A 19915-nucleotide genomic window follows, 5' to 3' on the forward strand; every position below is an offset into this window, starting at 1 on the left:
CTCCAGAGCTGCTCCCTTACCCCCTAGTTATGAGCTACTTTTTTTTTATTAATTTATTCAGATTACATCTCAATTTTTATCCCCTTTGCTTGTCTCCTCCTGTTCCTCCCTCCTTCCCTTTTTCATCCTATTTCCATCCCCTAGGTCTGTGACAGAAGGGGACTCCTCCCCCAGCATATGGTCACAGCCTATCAAGTCTCATCTTGGTAGCCTTCCTATTCTTTCTCTAAGTACTACTAGGCCTCCTCACCAAGAGGAAGTGGTCAAATATGGGGGCCACAGAGCGAGAGCAGCAGAGCGAGTGTCAGTAGCTCACTGGGAAGGGTCTAATATTCTCACACCTCCCCATTTCCTCTTCTGTACTAAGTGTGATAAGTGTAGCCCTCACAGGACTGCCATCAGCTGGAGTACCTGCCTGGCAGGTAGCTACTATTGTATTATTTTAAGACTTGGGAAATGGTATAAGATTCCCCTAAGTAATACAATATGCAAAGATGACGTTTGTAGAGAAATAATGCTATTTTGTTCCCTTCTGAGGAGGTGGGTAAGTTCACTATCTGGACTCATGATCATATTGACACAGCTTGACGTGCATAACTAAATATGAATTATTCTTTCTAAGGCTCTTTTTAACTAATGGTTTCAAAAATGACTATAGGAAATTGCCCTGAAGAAGTTACCATCCTGTTGAGAAATATATGGTGACAAACCAGGTCCCAAAACAGGAGTTTCTTGTTTTCATATCCCAGTACAGGTCATAGTGAGGACTTTCCATCTTAACAATAGAAAAACAATCATATGCCAACTGTAGATGATGAAATGAAAGTTAAACACTATTGTCAGTTAAGAGTAGAGGGCTACATTTCACTGCTGCTAACCATGGTCCACTCAGGTTTTTAGTAGAGTAGTTAATTTGTTTTGTTTTTGCATCTTTTTCATCAACAAAACAGGAAGCCAAAAAGGTTAAAACCTTATTTAAAGTTGCTTCAAAATTTAGTTTCCGTGGTGAAATAAATTACAAGTCATTTGTAATTTTTAGGACTGAAAGAGTTAGTGCTAAAGACCATAGGAGGAAAGACACCAAACTGACTGAGGGCATTCCCTCAAGCTAAAAGCAGTTTTGCTTCTTCCTTCCCATCATGTGATTAATTTCTTCTTTATCTTCCTCACCCCACTCACTTCCTTCTTTTCACAAAGGGATCTCTATATTGCTAAAGAAGCAGATGGTGTTTTTGTATTTAACTTTACCACACTACCTTGGATTCTTGGATGGAGTTCAGTACATCAGTGAAGATCATAAGTTGTTTGATTATTTAAGCAGAAGTTTACACAATCCAGTTCCAAAATAATTCTAACTTAGAGGATAGACACATTGTCGGAAATACGCTGTGCCAATCCAGTCAATGCTATATTGTTGGAATGTGTCAAAATATAAATATCATAAAAGACATGACACCTTCACTTAAGACAGGAGGTACTTGATGCTGACAAGTGATTTTTATCTCAACAATATGTGCATCTCTCTGGGGTGTTCCATTTGTAGCTCATTATACTTGCTTAGCAAGCCTGTTTCATTTCAGGATCTGCCTTTGCTAAATGTAAAGTTGAATGTTAACCAGGTTCCGTACATTTTTATGACACATCCTTAGTAGTCCCTAAACCATCATCAAAATTGTTATCCTCATTTCTATATATAACTACTAACAATTATAAAAGATACTGTGTTGAAAATACACATAATGTTCATTCACATACACAGATAGATATATATAATATTATGTGTATGGACAGCCACTTAATTTTTTATGGCATTGTTGCCTGTAGCTAATAGCACTGGTTGCTCTCTCAGAGGACATGGTTATATTTCCAGAACCCTCATGGTGGCTCACAATCGTCTGTAACTCCAGTTCCATGGGATCTGCTACTCACTTCTAGCCTCTGGAAGACATCAGGTACATGCATGCATATATATGTGTATATGTGTATATGTGCAAAACATTCATACATAGAAAATAGAAATAAAGGATATGTATCAAAGCTTTATAACAGACCCCAAAGGAGACTCACAAGTAGAAAGTTTATAAAATATTGTTAAAACTAGAAGAGTAATATATCCATAGTACTTTACTGTATTTTGTAGTTAAATATATGCCTCTTTTTAAAAGCAGAGATATATGGGGACTGCCAACCTGGGCTTCTAATCAATCCTGTGGATTCTGATTTTAGTTTCTTCATTAGAAAGCAGTAATGATTTCTGAATACATAGTGCTTGTGGATTTTTATGATATTTTTCAATCCCATCCAAATTTAGTCGGCTGACTACCTATGTTAGAAATTTCCAAGGTATACAAGTTAGCTTGCATATATACAATAGTCTACTTTTTGGCTACATAAAACATAGTATATATACACTTCATTTAAGTTGGGTGAAGTACAGAAAATTTAAGTTCACAAGTAGCTTGGGAGGACAAACAAAGCTGGTTCTTTGCAAATGCACCACTCAGATTTTAGAGGTAATAATAAATGAACTGGTTGTTTCTAGATGGGTCATGTGTAAGAGCATTTGCCATGCAAGAGTAAGACTTGACTTCCAATCCCTGGCAAGCACAACAAAAGCCCCAGATGGCCATGCACGTCCGTAACTCCAGTGCTGTGAGGCACAGGGACGGTATGCTTGCTGGCTGCCATGTTAGCTCCAGGTTCAGTGAGAGACTGACTTAAAGGAGTACTGTGGAGAGTGACAGACAAGGACACCTGGCATTGTTGCTTCCTTCCCCTTCACATGAGCAGGTGTACTCAAATACATACACACAGACATGCGATACATGCAGACACACACACACACACACACACACACACACACACACACACACACGAGCATACGGCCTGCCCTTCGCGCTGTTCCTGTGCTGTAGAGAGAGAAGGGAGAGTACGGTAAGTTCAGATTGAGAGTCCGTTGGTGGAGGCTGAGGAAGTAGAGCAGATTCAGGCAGGAGTGGGCAGACACCTGCAGAGTCAGGAAGCTTAACATCAACAGGTGGACATATGGCTGTGGTGACTGAGTAAACAAATTTCTCTTCCTGATTCATTACATTCATTTAGAAATAAAGCCATGAGAAGAAGGTTCAGCATTCATTTGGTTACCTTTCATTTTGCCTAGTAACTTCTATGGGTGGCATTTTGCAAATTTCAAAGCATAACATATTTGATGTCAATATATTGATGGTAATAAGTAACACTGGATCCTGCTATTATCAGCAAAAATAAAAATAAAAAGGAATGCAAAGGGGAAAACCACATAGTAGATTAGGAATTATAGATTTTTTCCCCTCCATGTTCATTTCTGGCCTGATTGTTAAATTAAGTAAATGTAAAAATCCTAAGCCTCTTACTCTCTGGGTATCAACCTTCCAGAGAATCACAGTTTAATCGAGTCATCTCTAGGGACATTAAGGTCCCTAGGAGTGTAAAGCTTTCTGACTACCGCTTCCAAGAATGAATGCTTAGCACCGGGCATGTGGGGAGGAGGATCCTCCGTGCACAGCGCCGATGCTGCTGGCCTCCATGTTTGCTGCCTTTCTAAGCCAAATAGGGGATTTGCACCATCTGAGCATGGCAATCTGAGATGTTAAACTTTCATTTGCATTTAATACTTTGCCAAGTTGACGGAGAAGAAACAAGGTTTCCCGGTGTGTAGAGACCGCTGACAGTGCCGTCCACACTTGCCACTGTGGGAACACCCTGACTGCTCTGCCTGTTTCCTATCTGCTTCTTACTCCCTGTCTGCAATCTTCTCAAAACACATTCGATCTTGTCAGTACCCTCTTCCTACACACACAATAAAACCTTTGCAGTCTCACTTCACAGTGACAGTGTTGGGAACACAGCTGACAGGCTCGGAATCCCTCAGAGGGGCCACCGGACTCTCTCTGCTAGTCCCAGGTACTTGCCATTTCTACCCCCTAGTCACTGTAGTGACAAGTTCTCCCAAAGTGCAGTGCTCCCTTCTGCCATGCCCACTGGGCTCCCTACTCTTCCTAGGCTCAATCTCTGCCAGGCCGCTGTAACTCCATTAATGCTCAATTTTATGACTTTCTTCTTCTTCTTAGCAGCACTTGTGATTTTACTATTTTAGAGCATATAGTTGGTTACTCTTGCTTATTCTTCTGTATCGGCCTGTAAATTCTATGAGCTGGTTGCCACAACTGGATGCCCAGTACTCCATACTGTGCTTGGGATGCATAAGTGCCTCAGAAACAAGGAATGGATGAACTGAATACTAGGTATGGTACCAGATAATTATGCAAGAGACTGTACCACATCTAGTACAGAATTTAGACATTCCCCTAATAACACCTCAAGTATTGTTTAGTCTAAATCACTCATCATATATAGAATAACTTGTTTGTATGTTCAAGAAGCCTTATCCCTAGAGCCTCCCACAGTAGTTGTGTGTGTACATACACACACGTGTGTGTAACACACAGATAAACACACAGTTGTATACTTTCACAGGAAAAATAAAACCTATCAATTAACGATGAAGCTTACCAACATTTAAAAGTTCAAATCCAAAGCACCACTACATTATTTCAGAATATTATTATTTCTATAAGAACAAAAGCAGGTGCTCGGCTTTGCTTGTTTGTACAGTGTCTCACTGTGTAGCGCAGGGTAGCCTCAGACTCACTGTGTAGCTCAGGGTAGCCTCAGACTCACTATGTGGGTCAATTGCCCAGAACTCTTGGCTCCTCTGCCTTTGTCTCCCAAGTACTAGGATTGTAGGTGGACACTACCCTGCACTGCCATGGGTTTCCAAAATATGACAGTATCAGTCAGCAGCATCAATAAAAGAGTATAGCTTCTACACTTTTGTTAATTTACTGTCTCTAGTCAACACAATTCACCTACTTAACTAGAAGCAAAGTTGCTTATTGTGTGGAAGAAATTAGAGGGAAGGAAATTTACACAGCTGTCTCATTTACAGTAATGGCTTGAGGGAAATTAAGAATGAGAGACCTTCGGTTACATGTCATTTGGATAAATCAAAAGAAACAACCAAAGAGTTATAGTTTGAGGTATTTTTTTTTCCATTTTATATTTCTGAGAAAGGTGTTAAACCATGGGACTTTTAACACCTGTTTCCTTCTAAGAAACCTTTTTTTTGCTTTATAGAAGTCAAAGTTTTCTACCACATATTCTACACAGTTCAGTCACATAGTTCAGGTACCTGCATTTCTTTCACCTGAAAAAAAAAAATGGCACTTGGAGGACTGCCATTCCAAATGTCCCAAAGGCCAGGAATGCGAGATCATAAATCAGAACACCAGAGTCTCTCGCCCCACTTACTAGAAACTACTACTTGTAGACAGTATCAAAAACTCATTCCAGTACTGTGAGTCATGAAAACTGGTGAACCCGGCATTGTTTAAATCCTGCCGTTGTGCACACAGGCTTAGTGAAAAACCATCAACAACCAACTTCTACCCTATGACATATGGTTTGCTTGTGGAAGGTTCTCTCATCTGCAGCAGGACACACGTCTCCCTAGTCTTAGTCTTGCCCTCTCCTGGGAAATGCTTTTGCATTGTAGATTTTATTTTTTAATGTTTTGTAGATTTTTTTTAATTGGACAATTTTAATGAAAGTTTCTGAAATTACAAAGTCATCCTTTTACACATTTTAATTGGAAGGCTGACTAGATTTAAAATCAGAAGACCTGGCTCTCACCCTATCTCCTGCGTTTAACGAGCTAGCTGCCCTTTACACTAAGCTCCACCTGTGAAGCAGACATTTGCCTTTTACAGAGGAGGAGCCAGATAGTGAGGCCTGATGGTCCATTTTAAAACAGCCTTCAGCTCCTCTGACTACCAGATAATTTGATTAGTGTTTTCTGGTGAACTGAAATTTCTACATGTGGTAGATTTGGTGTGTCAAAGCTCTCTAAAACGCCTGTGGAGAAAGCGAGTTGTAAAGAGACACAAATGTTATCGTGTTTGTAATTATTGATGAATGCAGACTATTGTGAGGAAGGTCAGCAATGGAGCACTGAAGATGGGTCTTCTTTATGGAGATACGCCTCAGGTAGTTTCAGAAGGTAAGCCAGCCCCTCCTCCAACCTTAGCCTCTTGCTACAGTACCAATCCCCAGATACATTCCCACTCACTTGAAAAGGAAGTTGGTAAAGCCCAAGCTGAGCCACTGTTTGTTTGTTTATGCGCCTGGGGATGGATCTAGGTATTTTATGCTATGTGAGCAATCCATCATCACTCTGTTACAACTTTAACTCAGTTTGATTGTTTGGCTTCTGTTTCTCTAAGACAAGGTTTTACTGTGTAACCTAAATATTCTAACCTGTCCTAAATTTTTAACAATGAAGAGAGCATGTGTTTTCAAATTGCCATCGCTAACGTCAGTCAACTGCACTCGACGTGATTACCAGAGCTACACAGGGATTGCCTTGCGAATCAATACTTAGGTGCTCGTCCCTCGATTGACAGAAATAAACTCAGAGAACTGAAGCCAGGAGCACAGAATTTGGGTTCTACACACAGCCACAAAAGAGTGAAGGCAGTGTCTCTCAGTTCCAAATGAAAATAAGTGAAAGACAAATCAGTTATAGCCATCAGAAATGATGGCTGAGCTCAGACTGCACTGGTAACACTCTTCTGGTGATGAGGGCCAGGATGGATGCCAGGTTTAGAATCCATTCTTCCTTCCTCCCTTCCTTCCTTCCTTCCTTCCTTCCTTCCTCTTTCTTTCTTTCCTTCCTTTCTCTTTTTTACCATATCCTCTCAGAATAATTATATCTCAGTATTTATTATTATTTTAAAATATTGTTTCATGTTTTTAAAGAAGAAACAGATATTCTAATAAAAATTTACTTTCCTATATTAATCCACATTTAGGCAAATTTTAATTTGTCCACATTAGACACGTTATACTTCTTTTTTATCGTAAATCAAACAATTGAGGTTTTGGTAATATTTATGTTTTATGTTTAATTCTACAAGGATTTGCAAGACGTGAACATTTCCCATTAAAGCTGAACAATCTTCCTCTAATTTTAATACATTACAGTGCCTTTTATTGTCTGAGAGTTTCATATATGCATATACTGTGTTGTATTGACTAAATCCAGCCCCTTTCTCATCCCTGGGGTTTCTTTCCTTTCTTTTTACCCCTCCCCTTATTCCTTCCCAATTTTATGTGTTTAGTTTTGTTTTGTTTTTCTCAAAAGATACTGAATATACATAGTGCTACTAGAATGTTTGTAGGTATAGGACAATTCACTTTTTTTTCCAAACAGGGTCTCATGTATTCCATAAACAGTACTCTACAAAATATGGGCATCGGAAAGGGCTTCCTGAGTTAGACTCAATTTGTTCAAGAATTAAAAACCAGACACTGAGCAAAATATCCTCATTTCTACCACAGACAGCATTCTGCCTAAAACTGGCCAGGCTTAGATGCAGGCAGAGTTGATGGCCAAACTCTGCCAAGACAGGGTAAGCAAGTCCTCAATAGTTCCTGTCTCACAAATATATCTGTCAGATATATATTGGGCCAGAAGGCTGAAGATGATTCTCCAACATTATAGAGAGTTTTGGGTGACTGTTCAGATAGCAAACTATCTCTGTCATCTTCTCATTTGGGAAGCTGCTAACCTGCACTCCCAGAATACTCAGGTAATCAATTTTATTCCTTCTCAAGTTTCTGATGGGGCTGAAGACCAGATAGATAATGTACAATTAAGCTTAGTTGTTTAGGGGTTAAGATGTTTTTAGATCTAGATAGATGTTTTAAGTTGATAATGATGAGATATGATAGACATTGATTTACATTTACAATTTGAGACTCATCAAGATAGGAAAGATGATTTCTTCAAGGCTGCCAAATACAAATAGCTAAAACACTATAAATGTAAGATATATATATATACATATATATATGTATATATATATGTATATATATATAATCCTGATTGTTTCTTGCTATAGGTAGTTTATTGTATATATGTGTAATGACATAAATGTATATGTAAAATTTTTAATACATTTTTAAAAGAGCCAAAACCAAAATAAAACAAATAACCCATTTGAAAAATGGGTCTCGACCCTGAATAGAGAGTTCTCACAAGAAGCAAATTGGCAAAGAAACACCTTTTAAAATGCTCATTGTCCAATGTAACTATGGAAGTGCAAATCAGAACAACTTTGAGATTTCATCTTACTTTAGTCAGAATGACAAAGATCAGGAAAACAACTTACAGCACATACTGGAGGGAGCACAGGGAAAACAGAACCCTCATTTCTGTTGGTGGATTGCATAGAGGTGCAACCATTATGAAAATAAGTGTGAAGAATTCTCAAAAGGCTAAAAATAAACCTACATATGACCCATATGTACCATAGGCATATACCCAAGGAAATTAATATCCTACCCCACAGTTACTTGACTTGTTTATTGCTGCTCTATTCACAATAGTTAGAAATGGAAACAACCTAAATGCATTTCAACTGATAATTGGATAATGAGAATGTGGTACATAAACATTATGGAATATTGTCCAACTAGCAAAATTAGGAGAATAAAACAAGACCCTTGTTAGTATGAGGAGAGTGGTTGGGGAGCAATAGAAAGGGAATAGTAGCGTATAATTAATCCGTATAAGGAAATGGGAAAGGGTTGCACTTTAGGGATGGGGAGGGGGTAAACACTAAGGAATGTGGGAGAACAGTAAAGAGAAATAGAGGAATACAAGTGAACCAGTGAGAAAAAGGGATCTCCTTAGAGAGTGGGAAAAGAGATAAATACAGCCAAAGGAGGGGCTTAGAACGAACAACAATGTGGATTTCTGAGAAAAATCACAGGGAATTAAACTATTAACTATTTACCTACAAAAAACACTACAATACAAGCAATTCAGTATATAAACACACACACACACACACACACACGGTTAAAAAGAAACTTTAATCAGAGAGACTTATGTGGTCTCTCCCAATAGATAAAAGATTACCTAAGAAAAACACCAATACCAGACATGAGAAGCCCTCTTTTGAATTGTTGGCCATGGCTGTCTGAGTCTCCCAAAACACACAGTCTATTGCTGTTGCATTTAGTTATTCCCCAGAGTTGGATGGTATGTCTCTATTGCTGAAGATGCCATGCACTTCAGAAACGGCCCAGAGGCCCCTGAGCTGGAACTGATCTGAATGTCCCTCTTTGAAGGCTAGAGTTCCTGGTACCAGAGAGTGCCAGTCAAGCATCTAAAAGAGAAACAGTCAACAATCCTACCCAACTATGATACCTATGAATTACATCCATGGCCAGCATAAACACAAAAATTTTCCAGGTGCAGTAGTGGAATACACACACTGGTGGTAACCAACAACTCTCCCATTGGACTTAAGACCCGCTCAAGATAAAACCATGCTGTGTGCTGGAAATGTAGCTAACTGCTCAGTACTCTTGAAGTCATGGCACTGTTGGCACAGAATCTACACCCACTGCTTCACTAAACCAGTGTAATCTCCAACAACGATCTATAAACACCGTTCTTCTGCCACCTATCCTCACCCTTCATTAAAGAAACTTTTCTTTGCAACGAAGGGCGACCACTACAGAAAACCACAACCAACCAAAATGCAGAATTGTGGAGTCCAGTCACAATGGATACATCCAAAAAACACTCCCACACCTAAGGTTCATGGAACATTGCTGAAGAGGACAGTCCAAAGATAAGAGCCAGAGGACCAGGGAGTGTTCTGTGAGAGTGTGTCTCCTAGTAACATCAGAAGCTACACCAATAATGTCTCACCGACGTGACCATTCAAATGCGAGCTGAACAACGTCTACACCAACAAACAAGGCAAAGTGGATAGGGAGAAGCCCAGGAGGTCTTGGCCCTCCACAAAGTACTACAGGCAACTGAGGAAAGCTGGGGCTTGGGAGAGGTGGTCCTTCCTAGGAAGGAGCATACCAATTGGTTGTCCAGTGCCAATCAGCCCTGAAAACATATATACAAGTAACAATATACAAACTGAGCAGGTTATATTTAGGATTATATGAATATACATATACATACATGCATATGTGTATATAATCATGTATGCATGCAATAACATAAAATAAAGAGAGTAAGGAGTGGTGTGTGGGAAGGTTTGGTGGGAGAAAAGGGAAGGGAAAAAAAATCGAATTAAGTTACAACCTCAAAAACAAACAAACAAACTAGCAACAATAGCAATAAACCACTGAGTACACTTGGTGCTCCCTGTGTGTCCCAGGGTAAAGGGAAATCTATTGTGTTTTATTCTGACAAGGTCTGATATATCCCAGCTAGCTTAGAATTTGCTGCTTAGTAGAGGATACATTTCTCACCCATTTTGGCTCTACCTCCTTACTGCTGGAATTATATCCGTGGGCTGCCCCACCCAATTTACTTGTTTTGTTTGGGAATTCAATGAAGCAAGCTATTTTCTCAGAAGGAAAAAAATTGAACAACTTTCCAAGTGAAAATTTGTGAAAAATGACCAGGTACTCTCTAAAACTGAAAAATAAAAACTATGGCTACACCCCAAAAATGATGCTGAGCACAGTGGCAAGGGTACCATCCCTCTGAGAGTCACCTGGATACAACCTACGGCCCTTCTCTACATGTGTTTACATCTGAAGGAAGGAAACCTTTCTGCTGATTTACAATTTGAGGTGAAATTTGAGAGAATGGCAGGGCAGGTTCCCTTCGGATGCATCTTTTTTAGCTGCTCTGTTCCAGTCTGCGTTAGAGACCAAGTCTTTTCTGGTACAATGTATACATTTCGGGTCAGGAAAGGCAAAAAGTGCTTAGCCTTGAGTGCGTACTAGGACACTCCACTCACTGCAGACTGACTTGGCCTGTGGAGGCTCCTCTGTCACTAGAAATCTCAAATCCACCAAGACACTCATTTGTTTGGACTGTGCTTCTCATCCACTGAAGCCATATGGTCCTCATGGTGTTTTATGTTAAAATTACAAAGATATTTTATTTTTGACCTATTTTAATTCAAATAAAATTGATTTTTTTCTCATGTTCTATGCAACTTCAAGGAAAGACATTTTTACTTTTGCCTCTTTATTTTTAAAGTTAAAGGCATATGTGGGGAAAGCAAGTTTCTTTCAGTATAAACACTTATTCTTCATGGAATAAATATTTTTATAACAATCAGAACCATCACTATTCCAAACACATCAAATAAAAGAATTATAAATTAGCAATATCAGTTAAAAAGCTAGAGGCCAGAGAACTAAACAGAAATATCCCAAAATAGTTAAAATGAGGCTCAGTTTCTCATGAGCAGGAAGTGTTCAGGTGATGGAAACCCAAGCATTTTGCGTTTTCCTCCTCACATCTCACTTCCTGCTTTCCTGGACAAAGAGACCCAGCAGCTCACCCAGGAACACAACCAGTGTGACAGGACTTCATTTTCTCTACACTGGGCTACTCATCTCCTTGCCTGCTATGGGAAGAGAATTGAACCTAACAGCTTCTCATGATTAAACATTATTTCTTCCTTGTGCCATGAAAACTGGGACAATGGCATCAAATTTAATGGGGAAGTCATATTAGAGCCTATGATATCTTAATTAAATGTATCCTTCATGGATGCAGGGAGCAGGAGCAATCTGTTGTAGAGACAGAAGGCTAGAGTTAGGCATGCAGACACAGAGGTAGCGAAAAGGAGAAGAGGACGCGAGGAGGGCCTTTTAACTATAAAATACATTGCGGTTTGTAATTTTTAATACTACAAAATATTAAGGGCAGTATAACTGAGAAATAGTGTGCGAAAGTTGATCCACTCCACAAATACTTTACCCCTTGTTTCTTGTCTTTGTTTGAGCCCGTGGAGGTCGCGCGCTGCAGGAATGAGTTTGTGGAAGCCCCACCAAGTACCAGAATGCACTCGGTGATTTCAGAACTCAAGAACAATAATGGCTCTCAGCATTTTTTATGAGGAATTCCTTGGCTATGCTTACAGCTTAGTGCAACAGTATTAGCATTCCCACAGACAGAGAGCCTACTTCTGTCTACTAGTAAAATAGCTTTCCCCTGAAAACATATTTAAAGTATTCCTAGAATTTTTTTTCTAATCTCCTTTGGAAAACCTAACAAAATAATCCTAGTAATGTTAATTTTTAAAACATACATTACTTTAGAAGTCCCTATTAACGGGGGTACATGATAGCATGGGGGATGCAACGGAGAAGTTCCCCAGTTATAGAACGCACCAAATGATGCTTTTATTGATCCCAATTTAATCAGTATTGCTAGACTCTGAATGGCCCAAGAAAGTGACTAGAGTATAATTATTCATATATCACTTCAGTTAGTTATCATTTATAAAACTGATCTAAATGGCACTCATGCAGTAAGAAGTTCACTTCAATAACTTAGGTGATGCGGATGAAATACCTTAATGGCAACAGCTCTAAAATGAATGTTTTAAAGGGAAACATCACACATCATTACACTTGTGACAAGTCAAATGTCACTTCCCACCTAGAACCCAAAGATCCGTGTTCTGGTTGCTAACGGTCCTGAGCTCGTGATCACACATGCACACCACTTTAAGAGGAAAAGTCTAAGCAGTTTAAGAAGAAAAGTTAGAGTATGGTCAAGCAAAATGAAAGCAAAGGCACAGCACGTCGTGTGTCACTCACCATGCTCTATAGGAAAGCTGCTCTCAGATTTAGGTCGGGCACAGTGGGGTGTAACATGGAGCCCTTGTCTTCAGAGGTCCAATCAAACAGTAACTGAGTGGTTTAAATAGAAACCTGTATTTTGAAAGGTTAACCCGCCCATGCTCAGGGAACTCCCCCCTTGTCGCTCTGCTCTCAGTAGCTATTAATATTCACCTCTCGGTACAAACACAACCTATAGATAAAAAGATGCACGACCTATGAGAAATACCACAGAGGATTCCCTTTTAGTCTCTAGTGTTGCAATGGAAACACAAGAAAACACTTTAGGCAACTGGGGTCCTACAGGAAATCCACCTGCCCACTGAGTGGAAAGCTTCTATCAGCTTTAAAGGGCCACACATAAACAGAAGTTTAGAATTAGTACAATTTACTGTAAGGACCACACAGGTCAAATACTCACTTCTAGGAATGTTCCTCTCTTTCATCTCATCATTTCTTTCCCTGAGAGAACAAGCAGTAGCTAGGTTAATGTCTAAATAGCAGGTCTTTAAAGCCCTCCAGAAATAAGTGTATTACCTTAAAACAGAAAGAAAGAAAGAAAGAAAGAAAGAAAGAAAGAAAGAAAGGAAGGAAGAAAAAGCAGTGGCTGAGAATTATATCTATTATCACCCTAGGAAACAGTCTCCCTTAGCAGTGGCATGCTTTTCCAGAGTAGAACAAACATGTAGATATTTCCACCAGTTCCAGAATGAAATGTTTGCTGATGAAATACCTAATGCAAATGAGTATTAACTGTTGATACCATACATTTATGTTGAATTCACTCTTTAAGTAGGTTAAGGGAAGCAGAGTAAATAATGGCAAACATTACTGTGTGGGCCTGACTACACCAATCCAGCTCTCAGCAGAGTAGGCATGTAATACCCAGACACACCAATTAAAACCAGTTTACAAGATGTCCCATCTGAAACTCCATTCCTATGAGCATTTGTTAGAGTTAACTAGTCTTAAAAGAACTGCATGTTTAAAACAACGGTGTTTTTATTTTTCTCTCTCTTTTTTAATTTTTACATTAAATATATTTTTATTTAATTTATTCAGATTACAACCCAATTGTTATTCCATCACTTGTATCCCCCCATACCTCCCTCCCTCCCTATTTCACCTATTTCCCTCCCCTAGATCTATGACCAAGGGGGCCCTCCTCCCCCACTATATGGTCATAGGCTATCAAGTCTCATCTTGGTAGCCTGCTTATTCTTTCTTTGAGTATCACTAGGCCTCCCCACCAAGGGGAGGTGATCAAATATGGGGCATCAGAGTTCATGTCAGAGTCAGTCCCTGCTCTCCACACAACTGTGGAGAATGTCCTGTCCATTGGGTAGATCAGAGTAGAGGTTTGATGTTTACTACTTGTATTGTCCTCGCTTAGTGCAATAGTTTGAGCAGAGCCCCCTAGGCCCGAATCCACCCATCACAATGTTCTTCTTGGACTCTCTGGATCCTTCTATTTCCTCGTCTCCTATATTTCTCTTACCTAGAGTCTCAGTATGATGTCCTCACATCTGTCCCAATCTCCTGGTAAGTGAAGACTTTCATGGGACATGCCTTTTGGGCTAGTGCCCAATTATAAGTGAGTATAAAGCATGTGAGTCTGCTTTTGGGTTGACTCACTCAGTATGATCATTTCTAGTACCAAAACAATGGTGTTTTTATAAGTATCAATTCTAGGGGTTGAATCCATGGAAATTTTAGAATTTTGTATTTTTATATATTTTCAAAATTATTCAAAAGAAAAACATAATTCATGTAGTTTGCACAGGCAGTCAAGCAACCTCTCTCTTAAAATAAAATAGAAAATGAGAAATAAATTGCCTTTAATCTGAGTTATTAAACACAGTTGATGAAACACCATTGTTTCAAGATATTTTGAATGCCCTTTGAAAAGCCTTTCAGTTAATACAAAATGGCATTTGCCCTGTTCATTTCTCTTCATGTGAAAAAAAATAAGTATTTACTGTTTCCCAAGAATATGCCCCGTTAGTGTGATGGCAAAAGAGTAAGAAGAAATGCACCCTCTAACATCAAGAAGGTTGGGTGCTAAGCTGTCCTTGCAGAATGGAACCTTCCACAAAGCCAGGCCTTCCCTTGCTGTATGCATTTCTAACAGCACAGAAGTCTGCACAAATGTATGGCCCGAACATTATTATTACAACTCGGAAGAATTCCCAACTCAAGTTATGTGCCTCTTTACACTGGATAATGAACCACATAAATTAAATGACAGAGGAGACACATAGGTGCATATTTCAATCCTGTCAATTCAAGTGAAAGGTTGTTTTTCATTAAAAACTGGAAAATGGACAGGTAAGCTTCATGGGAATGCTGTTGGGGGGAGAAGAGCATCTGTAAGGTGGATGGACAGCCTTTGTTACCTCTTTTTCCACCATTCTATTTGGAAAGGACCCTGGATTCTCCTCAGATTGCTGTGGTATACTAGTGTTAGAACATGTCCCTGAAGCCCCGCATCTCTTCAGTGTATCCAAGCCACTGAACATCAACACTAGCATGGGCTGGCCTTCTGCCAGCTCAGTGACCAGGGCTGCTCACACAATATCATTCTGTCCAAAGATTGGTCTTCAGGGGAAAAACAAGGAAGTGACTCAATTTTTTTTAATAAAACTTAAAGACTTGCGTCTAAAGTGACTGATGAGAAACGAAGCTTACACACCTTGAGGGCACATGTGTCAGGACAAGCGTGGGAAGAGGGAGAGGCTGAGACTGATGAAGTAACACAAGACACGTTAGTGTTGGCACTGGAGAGACAAAAGCTTCAGACTTGATGCATCTTCCTCCAAATCCAAAGAGTAGTAAAAAGTCTCAGGTGAGCAGCTTCCCAACTGCAGGTCTGAGAGAAGACAGCCTTGCCTGTCTCCAAAGACAAGCTGCCCGTGCCGTCAGCAAACTTGCACAGGTCTTTATGCCTCAAATTCAGGCTGTGCCCGAGTTTGCCTTGCACAGATGTGCCACGATAGTCCCCTTTGCCTCCTGAAGGAATTCCAAGTGCTCTCTGGCTCTCTGTGCATGCCATGAACTCAGGCCCTGTTCCCGCTTGACCTTGTGGCATCCAGTGTCCAAATCACAGAGAGGGACTTGAAGTTGAGAAGACACAGAAGTTGTGAAGGCAGTCGATACGGTTGCAGATTCTACTTTCAAAGATCTCACCACCGTTACGTTTTTCTAAAAGGTTTGGCAGCATTAGTCAGCTGTAAGCTAGCTTCCCAGTTTTTCTAATACATTCTGTATGTTAGGTAATAATTTTGAGAGAACTGGGATACTAGACAACCCGCCAGCATCTTTCATGAGGGAGGCCATGACTCTTTTCACATCTTGGTACTTAAGATTTCCACAAGAGATTCAAAGCAGAGGTCGATTATATTTTTTGCTCACAACCTCAGGATGTCACCTGCGATACTACTGAAGGACAGAAATCGCTGTGCAAGGATTCCCAGTTGGACCGAGTATAAAACCAAAAGGGTCATATTGCATGCTTGTGTCCCACTGTCTCCTAAGCCAACATGCTGTGATCAAGTTTGTTAGCTTGAAGTGCCCAGATTCATAAAAGGAATTTTTGTTTTCTATCTTATTCAGGCACCTGGAATGAGAAGTAGGCCTAGCAAAAGTTTGGCAATTATTTCAAAATCAGTTTAATGTATGCTTGCTACTGCTCTCGGCCACCGTACTCACTGCCCTGCAAAGGTGGTTTAAAAGACAGTTCAGGGTAGATCACATGGTATTTATGAAAACATCAGCTGAATCTCTGAAAACATCCCATTCTGCTTTGTTCTGCAATCCTCTGCCCCAAAGGAACGTAGAGCATGCGAAGATGTGGTGCGGGAGATGAGCATGTGTTTCCTTCCTAAAAAGGCAGAAGTAGCGGAGATGGATTAGAGACGCGTATGAACGAGAATCGCAGCTGTCTGGGAACCCAAAAGACACTGTAGCTCTCAGAAGAGCAATGCTAGGTGTTGACGGTACAGATCAGCCCCTGGAGGGCTCTAGCACTCAGCACCTGTGACTTTTAACCCCGCCATCATATCCTTTCCTGTTTCCAGAGCTCATGGATGTATTTTCCCGTCCAGTTCCAAGACCCCTGCCTGTTTTCAACATCAGCTTTGCCTTTGATCATCCCTCTCTTACCACCCAGAGAGTATTAACGTAGAGACCAGGGATCTGAACCAAATCCATTCCATTCAACGATTGAACAATGCCTACAGCCTCCATTCACGGAATGGATAGTAGGTACTGGAAACCCTGCATACCCCATTTGAAGGAATATTTTTCTTATATTTTGTTTTCAGTTGAAAAATAAAAGGAGGAAAATTATTCCTGATGTTCATCTGTGGGCCCCGCCTACTGTCTGTGACCCTCATTCCCATAATCCTCAGATCTTAATTTCCAACTGTTGTGAAGGTCAGGCACCAGGGAATAGACAGGAACCTCAGGGGTATACAGATGGCATATGGATAGCTTTATGGGTATTTTCCAGTAAAGCTTTCTACTATGCAGAAGTTAGAAGAGGGCCTCAATCTTTTATCCCAAAGGAATCAGAAAATTATATTGTAAATGTAAAAGTTTCCCTGCAGCACTTTGAAACTCATAAAATAATATTAAAACTTATGTTGGAAGTTATTTTATATACCAAGCAGAAAGTCTATTTATAGAAGTTTAATTTAAACCAAGGCATTACTCTCCAGTGGTGTATGCCTTAACTATATAATGTATAATATAGTATTTAATATTATTTATATTAATTTATGTAAATACACACACACATATATATATATATATATGTATATATATATATATATATATATATATATATATATATATATATATATATATATATATATATATATATATATATATATATTAGGGCCTGTTTACACACTGGCTGTCTCAGTTGCTTCTTCTAAAAATAGCATTAGTATGGACCATGCAAGAATATCCCTCCGGGACAAATCATCTACCATTTTGTATGGCAAATATCACACAGCACATTTTTATATAGCTTAGTATATAGGCACAAAGTTGGCATTATGGCTTCTAAGCTGAGTGTTCTTAATTTAAGATTTTTATTTTTCTTTTATGTGTATGAGTGTTTGCCTGTATGTGCATATATGTATACCATATGCATGTTGTTCCCATGGAGGCCAGTTACAGGTGGTTGTGAATTCCCATTTGATTGGTGAGAACTAAGCCAAGGTCCTCAAGAATAGTAGTGGGTTCTCTTAACTGCTGAGCCATCTCTCCAGAACCCCAATAGTCTATTTTAATGTCCATGTATAATTGAGGGGAACAGCCTCCAAATATGGCTCTTACATTATTCTGCTATGTTTTGGTTTTGCTCTGCTGTAATTTTACCCAAGGAATTAAAACTTTTTCAAATATGAAACTAGAGTATCGAAGATATAGTGGTGTTTTAGATGCACCAAGATAGGAAAGATGTTTTCTTCAAGGCTGCCAAATACAAATAGCCAAAACACTAAAGATGTAGCGTTTATAGAATTCCTGATTGTATCATGGTTCTTCTTGCTATAGGTAGTTTACTGTACATATGTGTAATAATATAAAAGTATATGTAAAATTAAAAAGAAAATAAATAAAACACATATACCTGTTAATTAAAAAAAAAAAAACCTAGTGTTGGATGCCTAGCACAACAAAAAGGTTGCTCACTTGAACAGTATGGCAAATAGGTCTTGGATAAAACTGTGATTGCATATATTACTAAGCTATAAGAATATCTAGTATTTATGAAGTATTAGGTTCAAACTTTTCCTCTATTTCACAAATATGCAGAGAATCTGGAGTAGCCAAAAACCTAAAATAACTTTTTCTTTAACTTTTAAACTATAAATGTCAATCGTAAGAACAGTGTAAAACATAAACTGTTCAAAATCATAGAGCATATGAAGAGAAATGGAAAAGCACCTTCTTTTCTAACTTTAAGTGTGGCAACTCATCCCTCCTCCATCCATTAGCATAACAGCTGCTGTTGGACTTGGTATGTTCTGTTACTCAATGAATATAACAAGTAACTGGGTACCAGGAATACCTCGTACAGTGATAACATTCTCTCCTTTATGGCCCATGTGGATTCTGGGAAGACAGTATGAACACCTACTGGAATTCTTGCTGCAAGAAGAAAGTCAGGGTATATCCGTCTGATCCCTGAGGAATCAGAGCACATGGGCTTTACTCTGCTAGAAGCATGAAGGCCAATATGGTACATCTTCCGGGCTGCCCAGGAAGAAATCCCTGCTCGGACCTGAGATGTCCTCTAACCTCTCCAGAACATGGATTGTAGTTTCACATGGTGGCTTCTGCCAATAGTTTCAAGATAGGAGGATGCTGGCAAGTTTAAGGTCAGCATGCTATGCCTTGCCTGGCTCCTTTCTCACGGCCCCTGATGTGTGCTTCAAGAACCACAGCAATAGGCTGATGGATCAATGGAATCGAATTGAATACCCAGAGATGAAACCACACACATTTGGTCACTTGATTATTGACAAAGAAGCCAAAACTATTCAATGGAAAAACGATAGCATCTTCAACAAATGGTGCTGGTCTAACTGGATGTCTACATGTAGAAAAATGCAATTAGACCCATATTTGTCACCATGTACAAACTCAAGTCCAAGTGGATTAAAGACCTCAACATAAAAACAGAGACATTAAATCAATTAGAGGAAAAAGTGGGGAAGAGCCTGGAACACATTGGCACTGGAGACAACTTCCTGAATAGAACACCAGCAGCCCAGGCCTTAAGGTCAACAATTAATAAATGGAACCTCATGAGGCTGAAAAGCTTCTGTAAGGCAGGAGACACTGTCAACAAAACAAAGCAACAACCTACAGACTGGAAAAAGATCTTCACCAACCCTACATCTGACAAAGATCTAATATCCAAAATATATAAAGAACTCAAGAAATTAAACACCACCAAACCAAATAACCCAATTGAGAAATGGGGCTCAGAACTAAACAGAGAATTCTCAACAGAGGAATATAAAATGGCTGAGAAACACTTAAAGAAATGCTCAATGTCCTTAGTTATCAGAGAAATGCAAATCAAAACAACACTAAGATTCTGTCTCACACCCATCAGAATGGCTAAGATCAAAAATTCAAGTGACAGCACATGCTGGCGAGGATGTGGAGAAAGAGGAAC

The sequence above is a fragment of the Acomys russatus genome, chromosome 10, assembly GCF_903995435.1.
Source record: "Acomys russatus chromosome 10, mAcoRus1.1, whole genome shotgun sequence".
NCBI classification, from domain to species: Eukaryota; Metazoa; Chordata; class Mammalia; order Rodentia; family Muridae; genus Acomys; species Acomys russatus.